This window comes from Hordeum vulgare, chromosome 7H (genome assembly GCF_904849725.1).
Source record: "Hordeum vulgare subsp. vulgare chromosome 7H, MorexV3_pseudomolecules_assembly, whole genome shotgun sequence".
Lineage (NCBI taxonomy): Eukaryota > Viridiplantae > Streptophyta > Magnoliopsida > Poales > Poaceae > Hordeum > Hordeum vulgare.
In genome coordinates, this window is record NC_058524.1 from 537,104,788 (window position 1) to 537,119,371 (window position 14,584).

A 14,584-nucleotide genomic window follows, 5' to 3' on the forward strand; every position below is an offset into this window, starting at 1 on the left:
CCGACCGGCCCAGTCCCTCCCTCCCTCGGTTCCTCCCTCCCCCTCTGATGCGCCCACCGCCGGCCCTCTCCCTAGCTTTAGCTCGTGCACGCCGTGGGCCCTCTCTCTCCCTCGCCCCACATCTTGCGCCGCCGGAGCCGGACCTCTCCCTCCTGAGCGTCTCTCTCACTCCCTAGATGTGGCCGGCCATGCCTCCGTCTCCCACCCATCGCCGCCGCCCCACTATCTCCATCCAGAGGAGGTAGCACGGGGCCGCAACATCGAGCACCAGATTCGAGGTTCCCCGCCCCCTCCCCCTCTCCCTCTGCCCGATTCAATCGAATCTACGTGTCTAGAGCTTCAACTAGTCATTGATTTCTGGTTTGGGTGTGGATGTGCGCAAGCGTGCAGAACGAGGAGAAGAAGGTGGAGAAGGCCAACATCTTCGCCAAGCATCGGGCTGCGCCACCATCTTCGCCACATCGATATTCGGAGGATGTGAAGGCCATGGCTCCTCCCCCCGCACGCTGCGTGCTCCTCCGCCCAAGGCTGATTGGCATCGCATCTCGTACAGACTCCGCACGACCACCTACTCGACCTAATGCCTCTCCAGGTGTCCTATGTTGTGCAGGTCGCGGTGGAGGGATGCATACACGGTGAGCTGGACAAGGTATATGACACAATGCGCCGGCTCGAGGCGGCCGAGGGCATCAAGATCTTCATCCTCAGCTACTGCGGTGATTTCCAGGTGCGATCAGGCTTACACTTTTGGGGGAGGCGATTGCTGCAATGTTTGTATATCGCCTCACCAGCAGCAGTTGCCTCTGTTGCCACCTACCAAGCACCACTGCATGTCAACTCAAACATGTGGAGTCGCATGAAGATTTAGTACTAGCATCCAAGCCTGGGTACCTGTCGGCCTGCCAATGGCTCCCAATTCCTCACTGGGAGCACTGAATCAAGCGCTCAAGCTAGGTGATGCCCCTATGCACCCCAAGAAATATTCAAGGAGACTCAAGCGTTTAAGCTTGGGGATGCCCCCGAGCATCCCCTTCTCCATCAACAATCGTCAGTTCGTCCTTCTCCATGCTATATTTTTATCACTTCATATGTTATGTGCTATGCTCGGAGCATCCCGCTCTTTACTTTTTAGTTTGTTTTAGTTTTGCTTGCTGTTCATAACAAGTTGGAACCTAGGCTTATTTGTTTGGGAGAGAAACATGCTCCACTCCACCCTAGAACACAACATAGGCTTTCATGCTTATCCTTCTTGTGTGTTCTCTATATTTTCATAGCTGTTGTCATGCTTAGCTCTTAGTTTTCATGATTTATCTTTTAAGAGATTTTATTTAGGTTGCTTTTGGAACTCTCTTGAGTTACCATGCTTATCTTGTTTAGAGAGTTGGCTTGTTGCACTGAGTTGCGTGTCTTGCATGAGTAGGTGATTGAGGTTGCTATTTAAGTATAGTAGTAACTTGCAATAGTTTTGAGGTATTGATTTGAGTAATGTTTGGACTATTGGTGCCGAGCGCTTGAGCCTATTATTTATAGGTGTCGTATTTTGGGAAATCTGTGTGTTTTTTAAAAACTTAAAAATTAGTTGAGAAATCTAGCTACTAAATTGATCGCTAACCTCTAGAGGGGTTGGAATATATAGAGTACCCTCATGTTATCATGGGTTGAAGATGCGCAAGGATAACCAAACCACCAAACACTCCTCCTCGGGGTACTTGTCTCTGTGTGAATTTCCTGACTAGATAAAGATTTACCGATAATAATTGTATGACTTCTTCGGACTAATGCAAGTATTCGATTGTTGGCACTTCCACCATCCATATTTTGCTAGCCTCTTCGGTACCGTGCATTGCCCTTTCTCATCTTGAGAGTTGGTGCAAACTTCGCCGGTGCATCCAAACCCTTGGTATGATATGCTCTGTCGTTATAAGCCTCATTATTTCTTTCCTCAAAACAGCCACCATACCTGCCTATTAAGGCATTTCCATAGCCTTTCCGAGATACATTGCCATGCAACATCCACCATCTCATGACTTGATCTTCAAGTCATACATGCTTTTGCTTGATCGAAGAGTCGCATGCTAGTTGCGCCTTGCCCTTATTATTGCTACATGGCGCGCATGTTTCATCGCATATCCTGCTACACTCGCAGAGGCATACATTTGCATACATCATGATAGTTTTCATTTGTCTTTATGTTGAGTACTTCTTATCAAGTGTGAAGATCTTATTTTTATTCTTGTAAAACATAGAGTGATGCCCTTAAGTGAGGAAAAGATCCCAAAGAGGACAAATTAAAAGATCCCAAAGAAGACAAATTCAAAGATACCAAAGAGGACAAATGAGAGATAAATAGGAAGAGCAAAAAAGGCCACAAAAAAGAAGAAAAAGAGAGAAGGGGGCAACACTACTATTCTTTTTGAAAGATCCACACTCGTACTCCGTTGTTATATTTGTACTCCATAGAGATTATCATTCATGCATAACTATGTGGGGACCCTTACACTATAGAACTTGGCTTGTATATTCCAATGATGAGCCTCCTCAAATGAGCTCTAGGTCTTCATGACCAAGCAAGTTGGATGCACCCCCACTAGTTCCATTGAAGAGCTTACCTTAGCTCATATGTGCATCTATTGCATGGCAATCCCTACTCCTCACATCATATCTATCATTTGGCTTTCTCTCGCCTATGGTTGTCCTCATTGATGTGAGCCTTTCACACCTTTTTGTCTTCCTTCCCCATCATTATTCTCTTTGCCATCCTAAGTGCCAACATATCTTGCTTGCGCTTATCCATTGCAAGAGTGCTCAAAGTCAAAAGGGAGAGGATCATTTTGACTTGTGCCTAACTAGTGGTCTGGGGATGAGTCAAAATAAGATTCCGAAGGAGACCAAGTGTGAAATTTTAGTAGATTGAGTTTTCAATTAAAATATTTTTATGCTCTATACCCATCTCCCACTTCTTGCACGCAAACACCATTTGGAGACATTCGAGTCACGGACAGCGAGAGCTCTTGCACATTCTTGGTCTTACTTTGCTAATTTGAATACCAAATATAGACTCTTGCTTGTTATTGTTATGACTTGAATTGCATATCTTACTTTCTTTACTTTGAAGTTCTTATATGTGTACTAGCATGCCACCATATAAATTATTTGTGTTATCATTTACCTACTCGAGGACGAGCAGGAATTAAGCTTGGGGGTGTTGATACATTCCAAACGTATCTATAATTTATGTTTGCTCCAAGATCTTGTGGGTGACATTGTTATATGTTTTGCTATACTTCCATACATTTTTACACATATTTGGACTAACCTACTAACTTAGTGCACCCAGTGCCAGTACTTGTCTGCTGATGTCTTTTTTGCAGGGAATTTTATCCCAATTTACCGACTCCCAAAATTCCCGAGAAAAATATATAAAAATCAGCGTGACAGAAGCTTCGAGAGCACGAAAGGTGGGCCAGAGGGGATCCAGGCGTTGCCCAGGCGGCCTCCATGCGCGGCCTACCCCCTAGTCGCGCCCACAGGGCCCCTGGGTGGGGCCCACCTCCTCTAGTGCCTACCTTGGCTCCTATTTTTACCCCCGTGGAGGAAACGCTGATTCCGGAACCCTATTCTCCAGAAGCATTTCCGATCTCCGCCGCCATCACCAACATGTTTTGGGGGTCCAGAATTCCTGTGTCGGCACCCTGTCGGGACGGGGAAGTGCCCCCGGATTCATCTCCATCGACGTTGCTTCCTCCCTCCATGAAGCAGGAGTAGTTCCTCCTCGGGGATGAGGTCTTCTACAGTATCTATGTGGTTAATTCTCTCTCCCATGATGTGATCTTGATTGTGATCATGGGCTATGTTAATCTAGGGTGATCCCATGATGTTTCCCCTTCTTCTATGTATTAGATAGGTGTACTGACTTGATCTTATCTAGTATAATCCCCGAGACCATGGTGACAACGGTCTATTGGACATGGATTAGAAGAATATTTTCATGAGTGATTTCCTCTTTTGTGAATTGATTGAAGATTGAGAGTCTCTTGGTGCTTTTTTTTGACTATCCTTGAGTTAGGTTGTGGTGATTGTGGTACTCTCTTTGGATGGCCACGGTGACATTGGGAAATCCATAGATGAGAACTACGAACTCTAAGGTGTACTTTTGTAGCCCTACATAATTCACATCCTCTCTTGATCACAAAGGAATGAGCTCCGAGTATGTCTCCATTGCACGTTTTAGTGAAAATATCATGTGATTAGACTATGTTAATGTTGTTGGGAGTTGCCACTAGTGAAAGTATGAAGCCTCGGCTTTGTTTCTCACAATTGTTACACCATTTATGCTCACTTTTGTCACTTGCTACCTTGCTGCCATTTTTATTTCAGATTTACAATACCTTGTTTTACCATCCATATCACTTGCCTTTTAACATTTCTTTGCCGAACTAGTGCACTACAACTGACAATTGTATTAGGTGTGTTGGGGACACAAGAGACTTCTTGTATCTTAATTACAGGGTTGCTTGAGAGAGACCATATTCAACCTCTACTTCCCTGAGTTCGATAAACCTTAGGTTATCCACTTGAGGGAAATTGTTGCTGTCCTACAAACCTCTGCGCTAGGAGGCCCAACATAGTCTACAAGAATAGAAGCGTGCGTAGACATCACTCGGTACCACCGAGATTAACATTTCAGTGTCACTGAGTTGGCCAATAATTTTATAATGGTTGGATTTTGGGAGATGCCTATATATACCCCTCCACCTACCCCTCACTCACACAAGCACTCAGAACACACTTACACTCGCCAAATCCATTTTTCTAAGAGAGAGCCACCTACTCATGTGTTGAGATCAAGAGATTCCATTCCAGTCATTTGAACCTTGATTTCTAGCCTTCCCAAGTTGCTTTCCACAAGATCGATCTCTCCTACCCCTGCCAAATCTAGGAGAGTGTGATTGAGTGTTTAGGAGACTATGTTCAGAATCACAAGAGCAAGGAGTTCATCGTTCTACCACGTCTATTACCTTTTGGAGGGTGGTGCCTCCTAGATTGGTTAGGTGTCCCTTGGGACCCTCCTACTTCATGTTGTGGAGTTGAACCAAGATGTTTGTAAGGGCAAGGAGATCGCCTACTTCCTGAAGATGTACCGTGAGTGATGCTTGTCCTGTGTGGACGGAAGCCGTGGTGGAATAGACAAGGCTGCTTCTTCGTGGACTACTTGTGGGTGGAGCCCTCCATGCACTCTCGCAGCTGTTACCCTCTGTGCGTTGAAGTCTCCACTAACACAGACGTACGATAGCGCCAGCTATCGGAACCATGCCAAAAATCATTGTGTCAACTTCATTGCTTTTGATTATCCTAAACTCTACTCCTTACTACATGTGCAAATTATTTACTTTCCGATGTGATATTTGTTGACTAGCATATGTAGGGTGCACTAGAGTTGTTAGAATCGCTAAAATCAGCCAACCATTAATTTGGGAAAAGGCTAGGGTTTTAATTTATGCAAGTAGTCTATTCAGCCCCCCCCCCCTCTAGACACCTCTTGTATCTATCTCTCCACCATTTATGCTCTCTCTTATAACTTGTTAGTTTGATTTTTTTATATTTTTAGATTACAAAAACCTATTTCTACTATCCGTACTACACTTGTATCACCATCACTTTGCCGAACTAGTGGGCCTATACAATTTGTCATTGTATTGGGTTTTTTGGGGACACAAGAGATTTATTGTGTTTGATAGCAAAGTTGTTAGAGAGAGACCGTCTTCATCCTGCACCTCCAACGGATTGATAGACCTTAGGTCATCCACATGAGGCAAATTTGTAGTTGTCCTACAATACTCCGCTCTTAGAGGCCTAACATTGTCTACAGGAATAAAGTTGTGTGGTAGACATCAATATGTAATGTCGCTATTATGTTGATTAGTTGATTATATAGGAGTATGAACGATAATTTTGCAATAATTTTCTAAATCATGTGCTTATTAGCAGGAATCGTTTGTGTTAATATTGTTTCTTTTATTTCAAGTGTTCCCACATAATTCATATTACTATCGTGTTTGTTGGATATCACACATACCTTGTTACCGAATCGTTTGTGTTATTTTTGCTCATCGCACACAATTCATCTGAGTTGCCTGTATGATGTGTATCACACACATCTTGATCCGACCAACATTTTTTTTTATTTTGGCTCATCGCAAATAGTTCATCCGGGTGAACCATATCACATCTATCGCACACATCTTGATCTGGGTACGTAATCGTTTATGTTATTTTATGTCATCGCAAATAGTCCATCCGGGTGAACCTTATGCCGTCTATCGCACACGTTTTCTTCTCGGTAATTGTTTGTATTATTTTATGTCATCGTGAAGTGTCGTGGTTTTGTCACGACATATGTCCTCGTGAAAGGACTTAGTGGTGATGCCATCGTCGTTGTGTGGCGACTCGAAGAGGTTAATCGGGAATTGGCGACGGGTTTAAATAGGTTCGGCCCCTCCCATGGAGATAAAATCATGCGTCCTACTTTTGTGTCTATATTGATGGAGATCTCAATTACAAGGATGCGGAATAGCTAACCTAGATCTCGAGGATTTCTTCCTTGATCTTTCCGGCTCGAGGGCTCCCCTTTATATATAGGTAGAGGCCTCGAGTTTACAACATAGTCTGGGTCAAATAAATGCCATGAGCTACTACATTTCTATTTCATCTTGCTTCCCAAGTTAGGAAGGCTTTTGGTGTCTCCCGCTTTGCGGGCCTTAAGTTGTCGTCTTCTGGTGTTCGGCCGCTAGGAGGCTCACTTGGTGGGTACTTTGGCTCGCCCTCCTGTATTCTTTACGGCCCATCTGACACATGATCCTTAAGCCGCCTATGGCCTAACCTGTCCCAAACGGCGGGTTATATCATGGGGTAATATCCCCGACACAAAGAGTCCATCTGAGTGACCTGTATGCGATCTATCGCAAACATAATGATCTCGGTAATTGTTTGTGCTATTTTGGCTCATAGCAAACAATTTAGGAGGGTGAATTGTATGTCATACATTGAAGACATCTGTATTTGGTAACCATTTGTGTTATTTCTCATCATTGCAAACAACTCGTAAATGTCAATTGTATTCCATGTATCGCACATGCAACTTTTATCTAAATTGTACTTGATGGTCGAGCCATATCATACAGTTTGTTTTATTGGCGACGGAGATAGCACTATAACATTTGCAATTTATACATCATACACTATTTCATTGAAGGATGTCAGATTCATGTATCATCTTAGTACCTTCCTGCGGTAGTGAGAGGGTCATATTGTTCTTGGCTTATCGAGTTGTAAGTAAATAAAAGTGTGATAATCGTAATTATTAGAGCGCTATCGCATTGATGTATAATAATGATGGATACTAATGCTTCCTCCAAAGAATGACGATGAGGTTTTGGACTTTGATTAAAAAAACAGAGATAAAAAGAGAGAAGAAGCTATGTTATTATCCATTGAAAACACTTGTGCTTCAAAGTAGCATGATGGCCTTCACATAGAGAGTCTATTGATTTGTCACCTTCGTATGCTAGTGGGAATATTTCTCTATAGAACTTGGCTTGTATATTCCGATATCGAGGTTCCTCAAATCGCCCGACGTATTCTTGAGAAAGCAAGTTGGAGTACACCCACTTAGTTCTAATTTGAGCTTTCATATACTTACAGCTCTAGTGCATCTCTTGCATGGCAATCCCTACTCCTCGCATTGAAATCAATTGATGCTCCTCCTAATTGCCCGTTAATCCGCCTAGTTGATGAGAGAGTTTATCGACTTTTGTCTTCCCTTATTATCCCTATCACCACATTCGATTCCACCTTTGTGTTATGTCCATGGCTCATGCTCATGTATCGAATGAACTTGAAAATGCTAAAGCGCGTGAAAAAATATGATCCAATTGCTTGACTTGACAGCGTGGTGCTCATGATTTGTACTTATAATAGGAAGACGGAGTCATGCCATGCTTGCATAATTCAATGAGTAGGGATAACATTTTTAAGCATCGTATATATTATATATTAATGACAATGTTCTTATTTTTAGGTATATTATTTTGTTAATATAATTACTTAATTGTCTCAATAGTCATTCCGTATAAAAGAGATGACATGATAGACATGCTAGGTAGGATTCAACTTGAAAAAAATTGTTTCTATCATTTACCTACTTGAGGATGAGTATGAATTAAGCATCGGATGACGACACATCTCCAACGTATCTATAAATTTTTATTATTTCATGCTATTATTTTATAAATCTTAGATAGTTTATATGCAATTTTATATAATTTTTGGGACTAACCTATTAACTCAGTAGCTTGTGTTATTTGATGGTTTTTCCTTGTTTTTAGGTTTTTCAAAAAATTAATACCAAATGGAGTCTAAACATGATGAAACTTTTTTGTAAATTTTTATGGATTAGAAGACAACCTACAACCTTTGAGGGAGGACTAGAAGACCTATGAGGAGACGGCAAGGCAACGGGGCGCACCCACGGGGATAGGGCATGCCTTAATATCTTATGGGACCCTCGTGGTACCGTATGATTGAATTCGAGCGCTATAACTTCTCATATATTCTGAAACCTCCACGAAGCAACCTAATACAATTTTTTCTGTCTCTCCATGTCTCTATTCTTCCGTGATCCCATCTAGAGGCCATTTCCGGTACTCTGCGGGAAGGGGGAATCGATCACGGAGGTATTCTACATCAACATTGTTGCTTCCATGATGATGTGTGAGTAGTATACCATAGACCCACATATCCATTTTGATTATCTAGATGGCTTTTTTCATCTCTTTGATCTTCAATACCATGTTCTCTTCACAGATCTATTGATGTAATCCTGGTGTATTTTTTGGGGTCCAATGAATTGTGGGTTTATGACAAGATTATTTAGTGAAAGTAACTCAATATTTTCTAAATTATTATCTGAATTTTCTCTGAATTCTTTTATGTGTGATTTATATAGCTATGTAATGATTTTCAATCTTTGGGTTTTCTTTTGGGAAGTTGACCTATTGATCTTCACTAGGAGTGGTGCATAATAGTAGGTTTAATCATGTGGTGTCCTCACCCACTGACATGAAGGGGTAGTGAGGCATACATTATATTTCTATTACTAAGGATAAAACGATAGGGTTTAATCATGTTAATTGGTTTTATTCTGTCTGGATTACATCATCTTGCTTAATGTCTTACACTCTATTCGTATGAAATTAAATACAATAGATGCAGGCAAGAGTTAGTCGGTTGGTGGAGTAATAGTAGAAGATGCAGCCAGGAGTTGGTCTACTTGTCACTGACGTAAAGCATATGTATTTGATCATTCCGTGGATAACATCATAACTATGTGCCTTCCTATCAATTTCCCAATAGTAATTTGTTCACCATTGTACGGCATGCTGTTAAGAGAGAAGCGTCTCGGGAAAACTATGGTCCCGGGGTATACTTTAATCATATTACAAAGACCAAAATTATATTGCTGAAATTTATTTACTTTTATTTTACTTTCAAATTTATCAATCTATGACTATCAGATTTAATCCTTTGCGCTAACGAGTACGACAGGATTGACAACCCTCTTACTCGCATTTGGTGCAAATATTTGCTCATTTGTGTGTAGGTGTTGTTGATGGTTGTTTTCTCGTTTCTCCTATTGGTTCGATAAACCATGGTTCTTAATTAAGGGAATTACTTTTCACTACTTTACTACATCACCCTTCCTTTCGTGCAAATCCCAACAGCGTCACAAGTAGCAATGGTCTTGATGTACCATGAGCTTTGATAATATAATTGGGTCATATGGTGTTCTTCCCCTCCATCTTGTTGTGATCAACTGAGTCTTGCTCTTTGAAGTTTCATATGTTGGATTGGGTACTTTGGATTTGAGATCGCTTGATATATGTTTAAAGATCACTTGATATATGTTTTGGTAACGTGTGGATTCAGTGGTTACATTTGGGGTAATATAGGCCTAAAGATTGATACATATTTTCATCCTACTTTCTCTGATAGGACCATTAGAGTGATTCTTTATCACACTTTGAGCGGTTATTGTATGATTCAATTACATTTATGAAGTTGAGAGATTGCACTAGTGAAAATATGGACCCTAGGCCTTGCTTCCAAGCATTGCAATACCGTTTGTGCTCAGTTATATCACGTGTTACCTTTTGTTTTTATTATTTCAGATTACAAAAACTAGTTTCTCCTATCCATACTACACTTGTGTATCCATCGCTTTGTCGAACTTGTGCACCAATACTATTTACCATTATCACTACAAGAAATATGTCAACTAACGACCTTCTGTCAATGACACTCTAAGAATTGGTTGTAAATCTACGACCATTTGAGACCAATTGGTCGTAAGCTATCCGGAAGGGTCCTAACCGCCAAAACCAACGACCGTTTTCATCAGAAAGGTCGTAACTTCCTTACTGGAAATGGTCCTAAAGAGGATAGCCCTGGATTGTTGCCTAATTTGTAGCGAATTACGACCAATATAGATGGTCATAGCTATGACTAGGTGCCACATCATCAGTTTTGCCTACGTGTCATGTCCATGTCTTATTTTTTGCCTAGTTTGTGAAGCAACCTACTATTCTATCATTCCAAAAATTCTCGAAAAATTCTCATAAATACTTTGAACCATATATTCCTCAAATATGTGAAAACCCTTCCTTCCATAGTTCAAAAATAATTCAGCAATATTCATTTTCCTATTATGTTCAGAATAGCATTTTGTGAAGGAAGTGCTATTTATATTTCTTTGATTACCCTCAAATTTTTTGGGCACTCTTTCCTATCCACATCATTCCCTCATGAAAACTTTCATAACCATTTGCCTAGTAAATATTTCTCAGCAAATTTCCAAAGTTTGTGTTCAGCTAACAGTTTTGTGAAGGGAGTAATAGATAGGAATACCCTAATGAGTTGAATTTTTTCCACATCTTCTATGTGCCCAAAACATAGCTCTCCACAAAATTTTAGCCCCATCTAACAATCCATGTGAGCTCATCATCCAATCTTTGTTTCTGGTAATATTTTCAGTTTGTGAAGCAACTACATTTTATATTGCTTTATAGTTGATGAAAATTTACCACGGAATGAAACTGTCCATATAACCTCACTCTACCAAATTTTAGCTCATTTAATTCAGCCAGTTTCCCTCAATGTTTTTCCCAATATTCTTTTCGGTAGAGAGCATTGTAAAGGAAGTACATTTTTTGTTTATCCAAATTTTATGGAATTTTTACAGTGCCTTAATGTGCCCAAATTATCCTCCTCCTCCAAATTTCAGCTCAATCCAATCATCTATGTGAGCCCAGTTTCAATTACCATTTTATGTCCAGATTGGCACATTGTGAAGGAAGTGTCACTTTGGCATGTCCAAATGGTTTTTTTACACTGCGTTCATATGCCCAAATTAACATCATACACCAAATTTCATCTCAATTCATTCAATCATTTGATCCTAGCTTCAACATCCATATTTGTGCACAGTGTGTTACTTTGCAAAGAAAGTGCCACCTATGTTCATCCATTTGAGCTAAAAGTTCGACAAGAGAGTCTCCTTAGTAGATGATCATCCTCAGCCAAAATTTAAGCCCATTGTCTATGTGCATTACCCGCACCGCTAATCAAACACTTGGCTGCTAATTCATGTTTGAGCTTAGTTCGGTCTCCTCGTGAGATTCTTCTATTGTATTCTTCTTCTTGACACCAACCGAGGGAGTGTCCAACCCACCAGACATGCCTAATCCACCCAGAATGCTTGGCAACGCAATGGTCAGGCGGTGACCACGCGGCTGGCATGCAAGTTCACGCGTTCTGGAGTTGGGGCCCTCGACCACCATCCAAACCTCGACGTCAAGCGAACGCACCATGCATTTCCGATAAAATAAAGACTTATCTACCTATAAATGATTTTTGGGAAAAATAAAGAGCAAAGTTTAATGCAACTGCAGTTCAAATTTGACCCGCTTCCTACTGAATCGACGACAATTTGTCTTTTTCACTAGAGGTGGATAAAAGCTTTTAGCACCCAACCATTTTGTCAATTGTACATTAAATATGGCCCTGTATTTTTGAAAAACGATTTGGTACTATTTTGAAACAAATATATGGTAGGTCCTTCACAAAAAAACTTATTTTGGGCACTTGAAAAATGGAAAATGAATTTTTCATACATGGAAAATGAAAACGTCCTTAATCAAAATTGTTTGCCATTCCAATATGCACCCTTGTGCATAATATTAGATCGTTTCAACAAACTATGCCATGGGTGTGCCCATAAGATTGATCATTTGGCTTGAAAGCCATGAATCTTCACACATTATAGCTCATTTCTAATAACAATTTTTTAAAATAATCACCATATTACTATTTTATTATTTTTCCTGGTAACTTGGTCACATATTATGCCCGTTTTTTAAAATTTGTTTAAATTTGTTATGCCCGTTTCAAAATGCGGTTGAAACGGCGGGCATGACCGTTCATAGCTAGGGGTTGAATCTTGCCAAATTTTTGTTGGATATCTCATTAAATAAATACTTGTTTACGTAAAAATGATTTTTGGAAAAAATCATGAGAAAACTATGAGGCATTTCTAATTCAAATCTGACCTGCTTCCCGCTGAATCAGCGGCAATTTGTGTTTTTCACTAGAGATGGATAAAAGATTTTAACAACCAACCATTTGAAGAATTGTATATTAAATGTGGCCTAGTATGTTAGAAAAATGATTTGGTACAATTTTGAAACAAATATATGGTAGGTTCTTAAAAAAAACTGATTTTGGACACTCAAAAAATGGAAAATGAATTTTCCCTTAATAGAAAATGAAAACTTTCTTCGGCAACATAGATTGTCATTCCAATATGCAACCTTGTGCATAATATTAGATCGTTTCAACAAACTATGCCATGAATGTGGCCATAAGATTGATCATTTTGCTTGAAAGTCATGAATCTTCACACATGATAGCTCATTTGTAAGAACACTTTTTTTAAATAATCACCGTATTACAAGTTTGTTATTTTTCCTGGTAACTTGGTCACATATTATGACACAACGCGAAGGTTTTGCATTTTTGTACTTTTTTAATTTCTTATGCCCGTTTCAAAATGCGGTTGAAATGGCGGGCATGACCGTTCATAGCTAGGGTTGAATCTTGCCAAATTTTTGTTGGATCTCTCATAAAATAAATACTTCTTTACCTAAAAATGACTTTTGGAAAAAATCATGAGAAAACTATGAGGCACCTCTAGTTCAAATCTGACCCGCTTCCTGCTGAATCGGCGGCAGTTTATCTTTTTCACTAGAGGTGGATAAAAGATTTTAACACCCAACCATTTGGTGGATTGTACATTAAATGTTGCCTAGTATGTTGGAAAAATGATTTGGTACAATTTTGAAACAAATATATGGTAGGTACTTCACAAAAAAACTCATTTTGGGCACTCGAAAAATGGAAAATGAATTTTCCCTTCAAAGAAAATGAAAACTTTCTTCGGCAACATTGATTGTCATTTCAATATGCAACCTTGTGCATAATATTATATTATTTGAACAAACTATGCCATGAATGTGGCCATAAGATTGATCATTTTGCTTGAAAGCCATGAATCTTCACACATGATAGCTCATTTCTAAGAACCTTTTTTTAAAATAATCACCGTATTACAAGTTTATTATTTTTCCTGGTAATTTGGTCACATATTATGACACAATACGAAGGTTTTGCATTTTTTTATTTTTTGAAAATTTGTTATGCCCGTTTCGAAATGCGGTCGAAACGGCGGGGCATGACCGTTCATAGCTAGGGCTTGAATCTTGCCAAATTTTTGTTGGATCTCTGATTAAATAGATACTTCTTTACCTAAAAATGATTTTTGGAAAAAATCATGAGGAAACTATGGGCACCTCTAGTTCAAGTTTTACCCGCTTCCTACTGAATCGGCGATAATTTGTCTTTTTCACTAGACGTGGATAAAACCTTTTAACACCCAACCATTTGGTGAATTGTACATTAAATATGTCCTACTATGTTGGAAAAATGATTTGGTCCAATTTTGCAACAAATATATGGTAGGTCCTTCACAAAAAAACTCATTTGTCAAAAAAACATCTTTGTCACTAGAAAAAGAAAAACATCTTTGTCACTAGAAAAAGAAAATGTTTTTCTTGTAAAAAACCTTATTTTCAATCAATTATGATCAATTTAGATGGTCATAAAGTCTTCATAGTGTTTCCTATGTTCTGATTGGTCCATGGGGATCACACGCGGATCATGCATCAAGGACCGTCGGATGATCCCGGATCCAACGATAGCCATCATCTCTAGAGCCGAAACCCTAGCTTTGTCCTCCTGGCATATTCTCTTTCCTCCCTTTCTCCCATTCTCTCTCCTCCCGACCGGCCCACTCCCTCCCTCCCTCGGTCCCTCCATCCCCCCTCTGATGCGCCCGCCGCCGGCCCTCTCCCTAGCTTCAGCTCATACGCGCCGCGGGCGCTCTCTCTCCCTCGCCCCACATCTTGCACCGCTA